This window comes from Malaya genurostris, chromosome 2, assembly GCF_030247185.1.
Source record: "Malaya genurostris strain Urasoe2022 chromosome 2, Malgen_1.1, whole genome shotgun sequence".
NCBI lineage: Eukaryota > Metazoa > Arthropoda > Insecta > Diptera > Culicidae > Malaya > Malaya genurostris.
In genome coordinates, this window is record NC_080571.1 from 107,997,183 (window position 1) to 108,014,162 (window position 16,980).

Below are 16,980 nucleotides of genomic sequence, written 5' to 3' on the forward strand. Positions count from 1 at the left end.
TAACTTTCATAAGGATTATCAATGGTTTTCCAAAACAATACATTATGAAGATTTTATCATCATATTCCTTTGCCTTTGTTGTACATTTCACCGGTAAATTCCTGGTACAATCAATCCCGGTTTCAGGAAATCTATTTCAATGCACCTAAGACGAGAAGGAACCGAAACCGAAGCATAGAAAATCGGAGAATGCCTTTGAATGAGTAGAACACAAAAACGAACAAAGCAAGGAGGATCAATTTAGTTATCTTGTTTCAAAGCCTTTTTTTATTGTAATGCAAGTTGAATGGCGCTCGTTGGTGTTCCTTTTTCCTATCCTAAACTGCATCTCTCAGCATCGACAAGGCTCGCACCAAACAAACCAACACCGCTAAGGGAAACCTTCGGTTGCACCTTTGTCAGCCGGCTTAAGGAGAGAGAGAGTGTCAGCTGTGACATGTGGTGAAGTGGCAAAAAGATCCGACGGTGTGGTATTCGAAGCAATCGTTAAGGCTACTGATTTCCGTCAAGGAGAGCAGTTTATTATGATCGCTGAATATGTTCATTCTTTTGTTATAAAACAAGATAAATTAATTAAACATACTGTATTTATGTGAACTGAGAAATACGAAATTTTAAAAATAATAATAAATAGTTCATAAAATTTTATTTTTGAAACTCAACTGATCTTCCAAAGAATTTGAATTCGCGTGCAGCTTTAGGATTGTGCGCCATAATGTATGTTCGTTTTTTGAATCCGAGCGCACCCCGAGCTTAGATTCGTATGAAATGTACAGATTTTTAAAATGTTGTATATTTAATTTAAAACTGAAATTTTTATTTAGTTCTGAATTTGAGACCGTCGTTCTGCGATGATTCTAACGTTCAATACACAATCTGAAATGATGTGCATGAGAAAAGTATGAATTAGAAAAGCCAAAGATTTGGCTGATTGGCTTGCTTATAAACGAACGTTTCTTTATTCAATTTAATGATGGATAGCTGAATAAGTAAATCACTTTTTAACGCTATATGAATAGATGTAATATTTATAGTTTCTATTTTTTTACGGTTTTCCGGTTTTTCTGAATATACTATAAGCACAAGCGATTCAACCCAATAGAGTTTCATTTCTTGTAGCATCATACAAAGCAAGATCTTTCATATCATTTGATGTTTTTGCACTATCCTGAGAGTATCGTTTCAATGATATCTGATTGATGAAATAAAAGGAGAAAGGCACTTAACTCGCTGGAATAAAATAGCTACTACTAATGTCAATTCATTGTAGGTTCATAAAGCAGGAAGGGAAGATCACTACCACAACAACATCTAAACAGCAGTGCGCATGTCCATTTCTGTTATGAGGAATGCACTCACAAAGAAAGTATTGTAATTCTAGATAAATTACTCCAAACTATGATACTAAATATATCAATGAGGTTTTTGATCGATTTCAAGAGAAAAGTGGAGAAGTTAAAACAGTCATTTTGCAAAGTGTTTTTCAAAGTATCATGACATTCGGTTCATTAGTGTGTAAGATATTTTGGTTTCATTGACACTACCAGGGCCGCCGAGAAAGCAAAACGGGCCCGGGGGGATTTCACAACGGGCCCCTTTCGTTTAGTGACCAAAAAATCTCTATCTCTATCTCTGGATGATTGAGCGAGCAAAAAAAAGGCCCCAAGGTATGATAACTTCGAATTTCCGGGCCCCCCAAAAGAGTCCGAGCCCGGGGGGAATCCCCCCTCTCGTCGGCCCTGGACACTACTTTTGGAAAGTTAGAAGCCATGGAGAAAAAAGAATTTCGTGTGTTGACAAATCACTGTTTACTCATGAAAACACATAATTTGAATTGCAGTCGCATCTACCATATTCGCCAGATTTAGTCCCCAGCGACTATTTCCTGTTCTCAGATTTGAAGAAAAAGCTTTCTGGAAAGAGATTTTCATCGAATGGAGTGGTCATCGTTGAGACTGAAACAATGTTTAAAGCTAAGGAGAAGTTGTGTGTTAAAAGCTATGTAGGAATCTAATGGAACAATTGAGAAAAATACAATAATTAATAAAATTTAATTTTGTGAAAAAAATGAGTTGTTCTCTTTTTGCCAGACCGATGAGTTTTCGACCGAAGTATAAACTGTTCTATCTCTGAGGAATTGGTGTGCGATTCATTTTGAAGTTTTGTGATAGTTAAAGAGCGATTGTGTGACAAAACAATTCCACCCATTTGGAAACGTTTTAGGATTAATTTCGAAGAATTCGCACGTTTTTATGTTGTCAGGTATATCACGGATTGGAGTTTATAAACTGTCACCAGTCGGAAGACGAGAGTCGAATCAGGAAACGTTTATAAGCAGTTAATGAGATTTTTTCTTTGAATCTAAAGCTGCGGAAAACTAGTTTTTCCTAATTAAGAAAGCAATTCGAACTGCATTCTGATGTTTTTCACCACTATTTCCCGTGATTCGAAATCAAATAACTTCAGAGGACTCTATGCATAAAAAGGTGCTTGTTTTTTAAAATTATTATTTGTAATATCGGAAGTCTAACCCAAGGCCGTTTCTTCGATTACAGCATTACCAACGTTCTTCACTGCCTTCTGTAGAATGATAGTCCGAAGTACCTTGTCCCACAAGGATATCCACAATGCCACCTGAAAATCACCTGACCAACAAACAGAAATCCAAATCGTAGATTAGTAATTGCTGCCGGGAAATACGTCCATCAGCCAACTACGAAAGAGCAGCTTAGCGCAACGACCCCTGAAGATGGCTGCAGGGATATATGATCATTCATGAGTAACACTGCGCCGACTGTATTAGGGCATCAAGCCGAAGATATGACTGGTCTCACGGCGATTGTTAAAAGTTGAGGCGAGAATACTGCAAATCCTAGTGAAAACGGCGAGAAACGTTACAGACGAGCGTGGAACTGACAGAACTTGTTTTTTTTTTCGTAGGAAAAAGTGCCACCAGGAAGATCATAACCGCTATGCGTTCAAAAAGTTGTAACTCGTAAATCTCTCAAAGAAATTTTATGCGAATGTGAACCTCTCAGGTAGTATCTGAATGTCTCTCGAGTCCCTTCGAGTCTCGAAGAGGACTACAATAAGGTAATGGACTTTCGTGTCTCTTGTTTAATGTTTCTGTGGAAGATGTGATTCGAGAATTGAGTGGATCGAAGATTTCGAAAGTCTGTAAAGCTTTTTGGTTTCACAGACGATGTTGATGCTGTGAATTTGAAAAGATGATGGAAACATTCATAGGACTGACACTGGAAAATAAAATACATGCGAGGAAAAAAAAAATAAAGAAGAAACACTATAATTCTAACCATGAATATAGATCAAATTTTACGATATCGAGTTGGTTGAGGAGTTCGTGTATTTGGGCTCACTGTTCACTACTATCATGCCTGCAGAGAAATACAGAGACGTATTTTAGCAAGAAAAGGTGCGTACATTGGACTCGGTATATCCCTTCGATCGGGTAAAGTACGCCACTGCACGAAATAAACATGTACAAAATGCTCATTAGATCAGTTGTTCCCTATGGACAGGAGACTTGAACTGTGTTCGTAGAGAATTTTAGTGTTTTCGAAAAAAAGGAGCTGCGGAATACGGACGGAAAACGGAACGTGGACGTACAGCCAAAGTTGGACGATTGCGATTGGCATTTTGTCGCAAAACTGAAATGTAGAGGCGCTGCTTGTTTAGAGATGATACTTTCAGCAAGAGCTGTCAAATCGGTAGGAAAATCTCTAATTACTCCACCTTTTCAACAATTTCTCATGAAAACGGGTAAATTCATTTGAAAAATCGTAGTTAAAGTTGAAGAAAAAGTTTTTACTCTGAGGTGGTAACGTTGATCTTAGTTTATTGTGCGAAATCTTCCGTTCATTCAGAATAAAGCATTAAACTTGGTTTGATACCATTTTTCAAATGCCTGGAAATAACAAAGAAAGCCTGGAAATAACAAAGTACTCGATAGCTATACATTCTAGTACTCGAGAAATCAACATTACACTGGTTTTTGTTCAATAAAATGTTGATCCGAAAAAACCTAACGTTACCCAATTTCTCACATATCTGAAGATTGTCCATGTTTAATCGTAGTTTACACTAAAAAAGTGGTAGTAATCACTTTGAAATCTATTTTCTTCTACTCCGAGTGTACTTTTATTGCTGATATCTATTTGTACTATTGAATAAACGATAAAAATGTTGCAAATCACTACTGCTGATATGAAAATTTCCGAAAGAATCCTCTTTTTCTTGGTTCCATTTTTCATTGGCAGGTGTCGCTACCGGTAAACCAGCTTTGCGACAATGTGCCAATAGGCTGAGCATGTCGTCAGGAAGCCAGACATCAATCAAGTGAAAAAGAGAATAAAACAATACATACACTCTCAATATTGCTTTCAAGCATCCTCTTTAAAACATTGTTGCAGGTTGATTTTTCAGAAGGCCGTGAGAGCAAGTGACAGTTTCTCTTTGTTTACTTTTTCTTTCGATTATTGTGATATGCTTATAAACATTTTCGCGGGTTTCACAATTCTGTTTGAAAGTCGAAAGTTTCGGGTATCATTTTTTGTAATGAGTTATAAACGTGGAAACCGTCTGATAATTAATAGAAGAGAAAGTAAACAGAGAGAAACTGTCACTTGCTCTTACGGCCTTCTGAAAAAGCAACCAAGTCATTTTTTCCACAAAACTACTTTTATATGTATGTGTTTAGTGGATGACTGCTTCACTCATAGATAATTTGATGGATTTAAAGAACATTTATAACATATATAACATTATTTGATCAATTATGATCGAAATAAACTTTATTCGTCTATTTGCTTTTGTTTTATCACCTAAATAAAATCTGTATGGGAACTTATAATTTCAAATCTCATCTGAGATTTTCGAGTATATAGAACAGATTTATACCATACGATAACAATACGTGAATAGTAAATTTAAACAAAATTTGTAAGGTTTTACCATCTGCATTCGTTCATACTCAAGTAAATTGAAAATAATTTGCTAAATACTTGAGATATGTCAAAAGAATCACCATTCTTCAAAAGGATTTGTTACTTCTTAGATTAAGAGTAATTTGCATTAAAGAATATTTCCTGGGCGCTACTTTGATGTACGAAAAGGCCAAATCGAATATAAAAAAAAACAGAAATCCAAATTAAAGGACTTATGGTTCCATACAAAATTGGTGAGTTATATTCGATTCCGACTTCCGATTCTGGAATTACACGGTGATGAATTTTTTAAATTCAAACCGATATAGGAGATGATAATCCCAAAAAGCTTCAAAGTTGGACTCAAATTCGATTCAAATTTGATCCGATATGCAAATTCGACATTACAGGGTAATGAGTGATTGAAATCTCAAACTGCCGCTTAAAACGACGGTCATTAAAATAATGTCATGAGGAGAGCTTTAAATTGTCACGCATTCTCAATGAAATAAACCAATCCAACAGCCTCAATTTCAATATTTTACTGTCTCATTCGTAAATTACCGACACCAGAACAAACGAAGAGAGATTTTCGTTTCCCATTGAAAAAAGAGAGAGTTTAATTGCCAACGTCATTCTTTCCTCTATGACAATACGAAACCAAACTAACGTCTTCAGGGAGCATCAGCAGAATTTCAATTCTCATTCTTTCATCGATGTATTGAAAATCTGTGACGCTTGACTATAAAAAGTGACTAAAACATGACAAATCGAAGTGATTACATCCCAGAACCTCTTTGAAAACCAAAACTACTACAAATTCGAGCACCAACAGGTGATAGTTATTGTGAAACAATTTTCTGTCATTTTCGATTCTCACAGCTTCGGTTGAATGTCGACACTGCATATTATGGGAATTTCACTGAAAACTGTAAATGATTGAAAGGGCAAATGAAAGAAAAAACACAATTTTGAAACTACTGTTCCTCTTATGTCATTGACTGGCATGGATGTCGTTGCAAGCGAAGCTGAGAGTGGCATTAATTCCTCGTCATTTTCGTCTTTTTTGAGTCAATGAAAATGACTTTTATTAGCTCTGGTCATGAGAACTAAAACACCGGAAAAAATTCATGCAAAAACACTTGCAGATTGATAAAAAGTAAGGTATCATCTCACTGTTAGATGAATTAAGCACGTTTTTACATTGAGAGAAAGTTTCAAAGTCGTGAAAAAAATCTAAGATATCCGGCGAACGACAATAATTATGTTGAAACCGGGTCGAAATAAAGGATATATAATATGTACATATCTAAGATATTCTTATGTCGCTTTGGCTTGAAACCAAAACTAACCTAGTTCCCACCCTAACTGCTGTCAAATCCATACATTTGACATCAGTTCGAGTCATAATTGGGTTGGGTTTTGGTTCAAGCGAAATGCCATTAATCTGGAACGATCTTTTGAACTTTTGACCTTACTATGACAAAAAACCAAATAAATTTCGTTTGTCACTTAACGCTTACGTACCCTTATAAGTAAGTACGTTTTATTCATTTGCCAATGTCACTAATTTCAAAATATTAAACACTTCGACGCAAGTAACTGATAAGCAGGATAATGTTGACTGTTGACAATTATTTTGCAATGAAGGCATCATAATAACTTTAGGTGAATTGCACTGTAACCAATCGGATTAATTGACGACAACAATTTTTTTTGTGTAGGTTCATATTCACACACTCTAAGAACATGTGTTGCGAACTTATTGGTTTTTTCACCCTTAGAAATTCTCGCGAAAAATCAACGTATTTTCTGAAACCGTTCAAAATAAAATTTTAATAATAAATATCTGATAAAAGTTATTCGAAATTATCAGTAAAACTGTGCGACATTCACATGGAAAGCATGTTAAGTTCTTGAATGCTTCAGATGTTCATCTAAAATAATTTAATAGAATTTAAAGTTAAACTTCATTCATTTAGCCGGCGTGCTGGGTTTCACATGCTATGCCGTGTTGCCAGTAGTGATGGGCAGAACCGTTCATTTAAAAAAACCGTTCAGCCACTGTAGCACTTCTCCTATGTAGTGACTGAATGCCAAACAGGTCACAACTTGACAGGACCATTGTAAGGATTAATGTAGTGATGGGCAAAACCGTTCATTTTGAAAGAACCGTTCAGAACTAAACAGTTAAATCAAAAGAACTAGCGAAAGAACGAAAGAACTAGTTCTTTTGATTTAACTGTTAAGTTCAGAATGGTTCTTTCAAAATGAACGGTTTTGCCCATCACTACATTAATCCTTACAATGGTCCTGTCAAGTTGTGACCTGTTTGGCATTCAGTCACTACATAGGAGAAGTGCTACAGTGGCTGAACGGTTTTTTAAATGAACGGTTCTGCCCATCACTAGTTGCCAGTAGTGCAACTTGCAGCAGTCGTTAGTGTTTCTCCATCTCGTTACCTGAAGTATGAAGTTCAGTATTGAGCATTCTTGAGTACATGTTCTTTGAACAATTGGTTAGCCAATTTACAGTAACGATTGTCCAATACTTTACAGTTAAATTTTGCAATTTTCTGCAAATCCAACTTCCTGTCTATGCTGGCGACGAATAATAATTCCAACTTGAAAGCATCGTGTGATCGTGTGCGACAGTTTGGTGCTGGTAATGTTTGTGTGGAAGCTTTCTGCTTTAGCAAAGGGTGATAGCCTCATTCTCACAACATGGACGTTTTTGTTTTTAGCACTGCACTGTTGTAGCATGGCACCGGCTATATTTGCTTCTATTTGGGTGTAATTAAAGCAAATTTTTCTGCCCTACACTGGTACAGGCCACCGTTGTATTAATTTTCATCGAATTGAAATAAGTTTGACTGTCAAGTTCCATATGATCTATATTTTAGTTTGAGATGCATCGAATGTAGACCAAGTAACGATTTCACAGCTAGTACGAAATGGAATGGCAGGGAAGTCATATCTGGTTGCGCCTGAAATGGGCTCATCACCCCCGAATCATCATCACAGCAATTTCCTAGTATTTTGTTTACTGTCGTTTTTCCCGCTGTACACCCGGTTTCGCCTGCCTGGCCTGGTGCGCGTCGTTTCGGCGTTGCAAACGGTGACCACCAAAGAGAAGGTTAGTTCTATGCGAGCGTTGTGTGCGAACAGACGTTTGTCACTCAAAGTTCCATGTGATAGCTTGTGTGCGCGCCGGTTTCCTTGTTTGTTTTCCGTATCGCATCGCGTAGCCGTATCCGACGACAGAAACCGGGTGGGTGCACTGTGTAAGGATAATCAAATTGTGCTGTACACCTTAAAATTCCGGGAAGAACCGATCGAAACTCAACACGGGGATATAGCCGTGGCAGCTGTTCGGTGCAGAGGTGAGCCAAACCGAGACAAAATGACAGTGCCGGAGGAAGGAAAATATATTTCCTCAAACTGTGCGCTTTCCGTGAATTCCAGGGGGACTCGCAGAAGTTTCAAATGAGCTCACTTTCGTTACATTAGAGGACATCTTTTGATGAATCAGAATCATTCTCTCATACGACCTGCCGTTGTTGCTATTCATAAATGAAAAGTGAGTGCGGACACGATGAACTAATAGAAGCCGGTGTTTTGTGTTGGTAGTGATTCATCCGACTGTTTTGAAAGGTAGCTTGAGTTCAATGTTGGGTGATGATTATGGAATTCAGTGGCTAGACGTGTGGTAACTTATCCTAAAGATAACAGAAGAGGTGACGAAAGTCCTATCTTCTACTACAATGGGAAATCAGATTACGTTTCGCTAGTTCGAAACCAGTCTCGAATCAATATTTGTTGTAAAGCATTTCTTAAATATGATAGTTTGGAGTTGATAGGTTTAGAGTTGAATGAAGAAGCTTTAAATAATGGTAGTTGATGAAATTTTCTATATGAAAAAATTTCATCGCAGTTCAATTATGGTAATTTCAACGGTATACAAATCTTGTAACTGTCATCTCATAATTGGATTTGTGCACTAAAATAACCACAAAGTTTGTTCTAATATGTCGGATTCTCTAAAGGTGCTTAGTGGTGATAAAATTGCTCCAACTACGCAATGAATCATCGATAGAAATTCGCGCCGCTATATTTACTCGGGATCAATAAGAGCCCATTTATAAAATGTCAATCAAACGTCAGTGTACAACTTGCATTGTCGTTTGACAGTAGTTTTACAGCATTGGATAAACACGCGAGAAAACAGGTGTTGCGATGCGATGCCGGTAAGATTTTAGGCTGTTAATGTTTGACAACGTGTTATTCTAGTAGTGAAAAAGAATTAACATTTGTTATGTTGCTAATCCAAGCCTTTATGTAATGTGAAGCCTAAGAGCTAAATTATACATAGACATAGATACACCGGTTTATAGTAGAGATGGGCAAAACAGTTCATTTTAAAGAACCGTTCAGTGATGCAGAGTTCTGTTGAAAGAACTAGTTCTCCAGAGCCGTTCGTTCGTTCTTTTCATAGTTGGTTTATTGTTCAAAGACTGAACGAGAACTCACTTTTGTAAGCTTAAGCGAGGAAAAAAAGGTCCCTCGAAATAGAACCGAGGTTTCGTGACGAAACTTTCTTATTAGTACCGTTTTTGAAAAAAGGTTGAACGAGCTTAAAAAACAAAAAAAAGATGATAAAATTGCTCCCTCGACTTTGAACTGAGGAACTACTGTTCTCGAAAAAAGAACTATAGATCGTTCATTCTTTCAAAAGAACTAGTTCTTCTGAACCGTTCGCGAACGAATTGCCCATCTCTAGTTTATAGTGCCAGCCAGCCAATGTATCTAATAGTAAAATTAATAGATGTGATGCTTTTTTACCTTTTTGTTATAAATATTAAAACATCTTAATCCACCTAGAGGTTGTTGTCTCAAACAATTTTTCTTTTCGCAAGGATAATTTCAGACAAGAATTTTGGCTGATTTCAAACCACTTAAGTCATTGATTATTTTTTTTCAAAAAAGTGCGGATTAAAAAAATCATTTTATCGATTACGTAATTTATACCATTTTATCTTCGGAACCGAAAGTGACAGCTATTTGATCTTCGAACTTTCACAACTCAATAGTAGCTTTCAAATGAACCTATGTTTGTTGAAATCGGGTCAGTTATCTATGAGAAAATTGTACGTAGTTTGAAGTTTGTAGTTTGAAGAATATTATGGGGCAGATTACACCGTGATACAGTAGTTGTAAGAGTTTCGTGATCAAAACTCCATTGCCGCAGACAGTGTTAAAACTACATCAAATGGAGATTGAAACCGGGTCAAAAAACGACAATAATAATATATAAAATTGTATTGGATGACCGGAAAGAGAAAGTGATCGAGCGTGTCATAGTTGAATAATATTCTGCAGATGAAAACGATATCCACACACTTATTTAGCCCTGGACAGACAAACGCAAGCACACTTCGAGCACATGTTTGGCTGGATCCATTATTATACGTCAGAGAACAGAATGATTGCCCGACAATGGACTTAAGTTAAAACGAGCGCTTCGAAACGGCATGAGTGCCTCAAAGGAGTCTCAATTAGTCGAAAAGATCATGATATCGGTTTTCTGGGATTGTCATGGTATACTACTTCAAAACAGATCGCAAGTATTGACTTTTAGTAATGGAGCGATTGATGAACCACCTTGTTCACCTGATTTTGCTCCCTCGAACTATTATCTGTTTCCAAACCTCAAACCATCTCTGAGACATCGATGTGAGCTTCGTTTTGGAATTTTAGACCACTACTTCCGGAACCAGGAACCGAAACCAGTATAGCCAAAGTTAGCTTGTATGGTCTTCAACTAATATGACGTACAAATTTAGAAGATTCTTTCCGTTCTTCACGAATCGGAGTTCCACCTCTCAAAATCTATCCACCAATCAAATACTATCGCATCAGCAGAAGTCTTGTGGATTGTGGTCTCAAGAAACATTATATTTCACAAGTACGCAGTATTCTTGAATACGGAGTTACAATTTGGGCTCATGCATTCTGTTTAGGAGTTTTTGGCCGCTACTTCCGGAACCGAAGGTCAGTAAAACCAAGTTTGTAGAAAAAACAACATACAATACCTTGAAATTGAAACAAATTTGAACCAAGTGGAGAGGATTTTTTCTGTTTTGTTGAGTCGTTACTTCTAATGGCGAATGGAAATTTAAGTTAGGAAATTAAATGTCATACGGGATAATAACACCTTTTATTTGAATATAAGTTCGTGAAATAGACTAAGCAATATCTCAGAAATCGATGTGAGCTCCACTCCGATGTTTTTGCCACTTTTATTTCAGTGTATCAGGAATTCGGAAAGTCAACCGACCCCTCCCGAAACGAAATCCTGGGTACGGGCCTCCTTTAAACATGCCTAAGTCAGTTCAGCCATCTCCGGGAAAATTGTTCGAAGAGAAAATTTTTAAAAAGGTGCACATACAGACGTTTTCCGATCTCGTCGAGCTGAGAAGAATTCTATATAACACTATGGGCCTTCGGAGCTGCGATCAGAAGTCGATTTTTTCAGCAATTCTTTTACATTTCTATAGAAAAAGGCAATCAGAATAAAATTCGCTCAATCTTCGAAAAAAAAATCAGATTCGAGTTTTATAATTCATTTGATTTAGCTTGATGAAATGAAAACAAAGGCCTATATGTGTCGCAGGGATGAGGTTTAGATCCCATAGATGAACATTAATGATTGTTTTTGAGCTCCGGGTTTTGGGTAAACAAACGCTAGACCTTGATCAACGGGGTCATTTAGAGCAACGACAGAAAAGAGGTATTTTTTCCAAATTTGACTCGAAACTATTTCAATTTGTAGGTTATGTTAGTTACTGGTTACACGAACCAACCTTAGCTATACCGGTTTTTAGTTCCGAATATAGTGATAAAAATTACAAAACAGAACTCACTTGATTTTCTCAGAGATGACAGAAACGATTTCCAGAAACTTAGGCTGGAATGAAAGGCCCATAGATTGCTATTGAATTTTGTGGGGATCCGAATTCCGGTTCCGGAGCTACAGGGTGAAGTTTATTCAACATTGTAAACTATCTTTTGGAACGACGATCGAAAATAAGGAAAAATTTATCTAAATTTGGCCTAAAACAGTTTCAATTTGTAGGTTTTGATTTTCTCAGAAACGGCAGAACCGATTTTCACTAATTTTAGGCTCAAATTAAAGGTCTTATGGTGTTATAGGTTGCTATTGAATTTCTTCCGGATCCGACGTTCGGTTTCGCTACTTCAGGATGATTAGTGTACATCCTACAAACAACAAGTTTTTCTAATAGTAAAGAACAGTAAGGTGTTGAAAATTACTGCTACCAAAAATTTCAAAGAAATTCATATAGTCTCACCATTTATTGCAAACTTAATACTTTATTGGCGATATGGTAATATAAAGCATAAGAGCGAGTTTATTGTTGACAATAGAAAGTCATTCGCGTGTTCGTAGAACGATACACATCAGCTTGTAACGTCAAATGGATGAATCTAGTTGTACAGTTGCTCATGAATTTAAATGGTAAAATGATGCTTTATTTTTAGAAACTATGCCACTAACTACATGAAGTAAATTCGACTTCAACTGAAAGGTCAGATTTAATCTTCGTCCATGGTAAAGTTTCGAATTATTTTGTAGAAGATTCATAAATAAGTGTGGGTGGAAAAGGTCACTTATGATTGAAATGATTGATTTTCGAGCACGACGACTAAACTTTAGTTTCCATCCGTACGTTCTACTTCAACGGAAAATATGTTGTACCACTCGATTCTAGTAGTTATAACTTGTTTATTAAAGACGAAATAGGCCTTTGGTTAAAATTCTGCACGAAAAGACCGCAATCAGCATTTTTAAGAAAAAATAGTTGATTTTCTGATTTTAGTTAGTTATTTTTGGAGACTACTAAAAAAATCTTACTTTTGCTAATTTAGATTTTTTAATTCTAATTCGCTCAATAATTATAAAATATTTGTTGAAATGGCTATTTTTTTAGTTGAATTCACCAATTAAACGTGCTGTCATTTCTTAGCTAAGGCACACTCCATTTCCATTCAACTAATTTTTTAGTTGAATTAGAAAAATAAAACGTTGTTTTCAACCAACATGAATAGTTGAATTGGTTTCTGCAATTTGCAGCTATATGACGCTCTGTCACCGAAAAAACGTTAACACCGTAATGACTACTAAGACTCCACTAAGAGTTTACGTCATTTTTACATATCGGTTTAGAAATTTATATATGGATATATCGTAACACATTCGAAAAACATCTAAACAATTTGCAAGCAGTTTCAACAAGACTGTCCTTTTTAGCCTTATAATGGATTGTTTTGATTTGACACTTCACATGAGTTTTTGGCTAATAAACTAGTTAATAAGACCAATTCCATTTTTGTTTTCTTTGTGCTGTCCTTCAGTAATGATGGTGATAGATAAATAGAAACAAATTTTCTGATTTTAATAACAAAATTAGTTGTCAATGAGAATTTCGTGTTGGATTGAAATATTGCTGGTTTGTTACCAAGATATTCGCCAACTAAACACATTCTCTAAAAATAAGAGTTTTTTTCAGCAAAGTAAATTCTCAATTCTAACTAATTTTTTAGTTATTTTGAAAATTCTGTTGTTAAAATCAACTAATTCAAAAACAGTAATACGAATTAGGCGCAGAACCAATTTCGGTCGCTCCGTGTGACTAATAACAAAATCTATTTAATCATTTTTTCAAACTTAACGTTAATCACAGAACCAATATGTGAGATGATTGTTCACACGATCATCTTTTAGAAAATTTCCTATTTACTTTTTTCAGTAATTGTATACTATACTATACTATACTATACGACATCTGCTTTAGTAGAAGTACCGATCATCGACAGTTTATCATCAACATGGAAGAACATTAACCCTAATGGAATGGCATGACTTCTTCAATTGACAGTAATTGATCGATCATTGTCTATTGAATCACCTTTCGCACAATATTTGTCAGTTGTCAAACTTGACACTATCTTCTGATAAGTGTGCGTTGCGATTCCTGAGTCATCCGATCATATAATGGTATGATTCGGAATGATATTTGCATAATGCGGCGCACATTTACACACGTATTTTATCGTTGACGTATTTCCATTCGTGACGCAAAACGTTATATCACTTATGACGCAATTTCAATTTCAAGTTTCGCTTCAGTTCAAACAAAAATCGGAAAGACCCTTGCCGAACGCACTAATTTGAATGTGTGGTGACATCAAAATTAACAAAATAATCGTGTGTATTTGTGGTTGTTGGTTTTCGGATTAAAAGGTGCAGAAGTAGATCAACTTTAGGATTCAAACTGATCAAACAAATCGAGCACTGCAATCTAGTTTTTATTGTTCAATACTTGAGATTATTCCACACTTTGCTCGTGTGTTGTCTATGAGGCTGTGGCAATTGGTTTCGTAAAAGAGGTTATGTTTGAAAATTCCTAAACAGTCGTTTAAGTTTAAGGTTAATAAGTTTTTAACGTAGTTTTTTGCTCATAGTTTTCTCAATAAACTCGGGTTGTTCGTACGTTTCTTTACTTGACATATATGTTACTACCCATACTTGCATATCAATCCCATATGGAAAATCGGCATGTCGAGAAAAAAACTTTGTTTACGATTTTTTTTATTTAATATGCTTCCGGATGCTAAATCATAGTATTATTACTTGAAATATCGGTAATACACCTTTGCTATTCCGATATTGCAACAAGTGAAATGATTGAAATTTGCACTGAATAGGACTGACATGCGGGTACTTTGCATATGGGGCAGACATGAGTTGATATTTTTTTCACATTTTACTGAACAAACCCTCAATTTTTATTGCAATTTCTGAGAGTATATTGAGAATAGATTTCATTTCTCTAGCTAACTCAATATTGGCAAAAATGTATATGGGACTGATATGCGAGTATGGGCAGTAGGGTGGGACAAAATATTGATATCAGCTCCACAAAACTTTTCTTGTTCCTTTTGGGGCCCGTAAGCACCATGCAAAATTTTAGCTCGATAGGAAAAACTATATTTTCGCGCCCTAAGTTTAAAGTTTGTATGGGATTTAGTATGCAGAAATTCACCTTTAACAAAAAAAAATCTGCTGGAGATCAACCTATGAACATTAAAAATCAGTACATTTATTATTTTCATAGGAAATTTATCAAGGAAGAAAAACTTCGAAGACGGCAAAACAATCCGACATTTGTAGAACAAGTTATTAAAGTAAAACCGACACAAGATCCACACAATGGCTTATTCCTTAATATATCTAGCACCACTGCTGCTAGTGGTGGTAATATGATTTTGTTTTCTTTTATCATGCTATAACGGTTAATTTGAGTTGTTTGATGTCTTCACAAAGGTTTCCCAGCTTATTATGAAGATTTTTTTAAAGTGACAAACCATGTTCCAAAACTGTAAAGACACAAGAAAGACTAACTTTTTAACTTGAAGAAAAAGGTTTTTGGAATCTTATACAATATTTTAGATAAACTTAAATCCAATAACTTTTACGAAGACATAAACTCTCTATGTCTTATAGTTTTGAAGATATAGACGGTACTATTCTATGCATGCATAATTCACATGACTTTTTGGTGTTTTCACAGTAAGGTTTGTCACTTAAAAAAAATTTTCATACTCAGCTGACTAACTATCGTGAAGAATTCAAACAACTCAGATCAACCGTTATAGCACATTGAAAGGAAGTCACATCATATTACTGTCACTAGCAGCAGTGGTGCTAGATATATTAAGAAATGAGCCATTGTTTGGGCCTTGTGCCGGTTTTCCTTTAATATTTTTTTCTAAAGGGTGATTTTTTAAGAGCTTGAGAACTTTTTTAAACAATAAAACGCATAAAATTTGCAAAATCTCATCGGTTCTTTATTTTAAACGTTAGATTGGTACATGACATTTACTTTTTGAAGATAATTTCATTTAAATGTTGACCGCGGCTGCGTCTTAGGTGGTCCATTCGGAAAATCCGCTTTTTTATCGACAAATTTTGTTCAGCGATGAGGCTCATTTCTGGTTGAATGGCTACGTAAATAAGCAAAATTGCCGCATTTGGAGTGAAGAGCAACCAGAAGCCGTTCAAGAACTGCCCATGCATCCCGAAAAATGCACTGTTTGGTGTGGTTTGTACGCTGGTGGAATCATTGGACCGTATTTTTTCAAAGATGCTGTTGGACGCAACGTTACAGTGAATGGCGATCGCTATCGTTCGATGCTAACAAACTTTTTGTTGCCAAAAATGGAAGAACTGAACTTGGTAGACATGTGGTTTCAACAAGATGGCGCTACATGCCACACAGCTCGCGATTCTATGGCCATTTTTAAGGGAAAACTTCGGAGAACAATTCATCTCAAGAAATGGACCGGTAAGTTGGCCACCAAGATCATGCGATTTGACGCCTTTAGACTATTTTTTGTGGGGCTACGTCAAGTCTAAAGTCTACAGAAATAAGCCAGTAACTATTCCAGCTTTGGAAGACAACATTTCCGAAGAAATTCGGGCTATTCCGGCCGAAATGCTCGAAAAAGTTGCCCAAAATTGGACTTTCCGAATGGACCACCTAAGACGCAGCCGCGGTCAACATTTAAATGAAATTATCTTCAAAAAGTAAATGTCATGTACCAATCTAACGTTTAAAATAAAGAACCGATGAGATTTTGCAAATTTTATGCGTTTTATTGTTTAAAAAAGTTCTCAAGCTCTTAAAAAATCACCCTTTACAAACGTCGGATTGTTTTTGCGGTCTTCTAAAGTTTTCTTCCTCATTAAATACATTACAAAAACGACACATGCACTGATTTTTAGAGCTCATAGGTTGATCTCCAGCCGATTTTTTTTTTGTAAAAAGTGAATTTCTGCATATTAAATCCTATACAAACTTTAAACCTCGGGCGCAAAAATATAGTTTTTCCGATCGAGCTAAAATTTTGCATGGTGTTTATGGGACCCAAAAGGAAAACAAAAAGTTTGGTCGAGC

General features: G+C 36.0%; 2 protein-coding genes across 3 annotated transcripts in view; one reads left to right on the top strand and one right to left on the bottom strand.

The window, feature by feature from the left end:
* The window catches only part of LOC131429444 (acetylcholinesterase), a 265,785-nt gene that overhangs the window by 138,215 nt on the left and 110,590 nt on the right, over positions 1-16,980 (bottom strand). The gene's annotated exons all lie outside the window — the stretch shown is intronic.
* Positions 8,076-16,980, top strand: part of LOC131429446 (fibroblast growth factor receptor 4-like) — a 121,170-nt gene continuing 112,265 nt past the window's right edge. The window contains exon 1 of the mRNA XM_058593575.1: positions 8,076-8,325. The gene's annotated coding sequence lies outside the window, so the exon portion shown is untranslated. The remainder of the gene's footprint in view (positions 8,326-16,980) is intronic.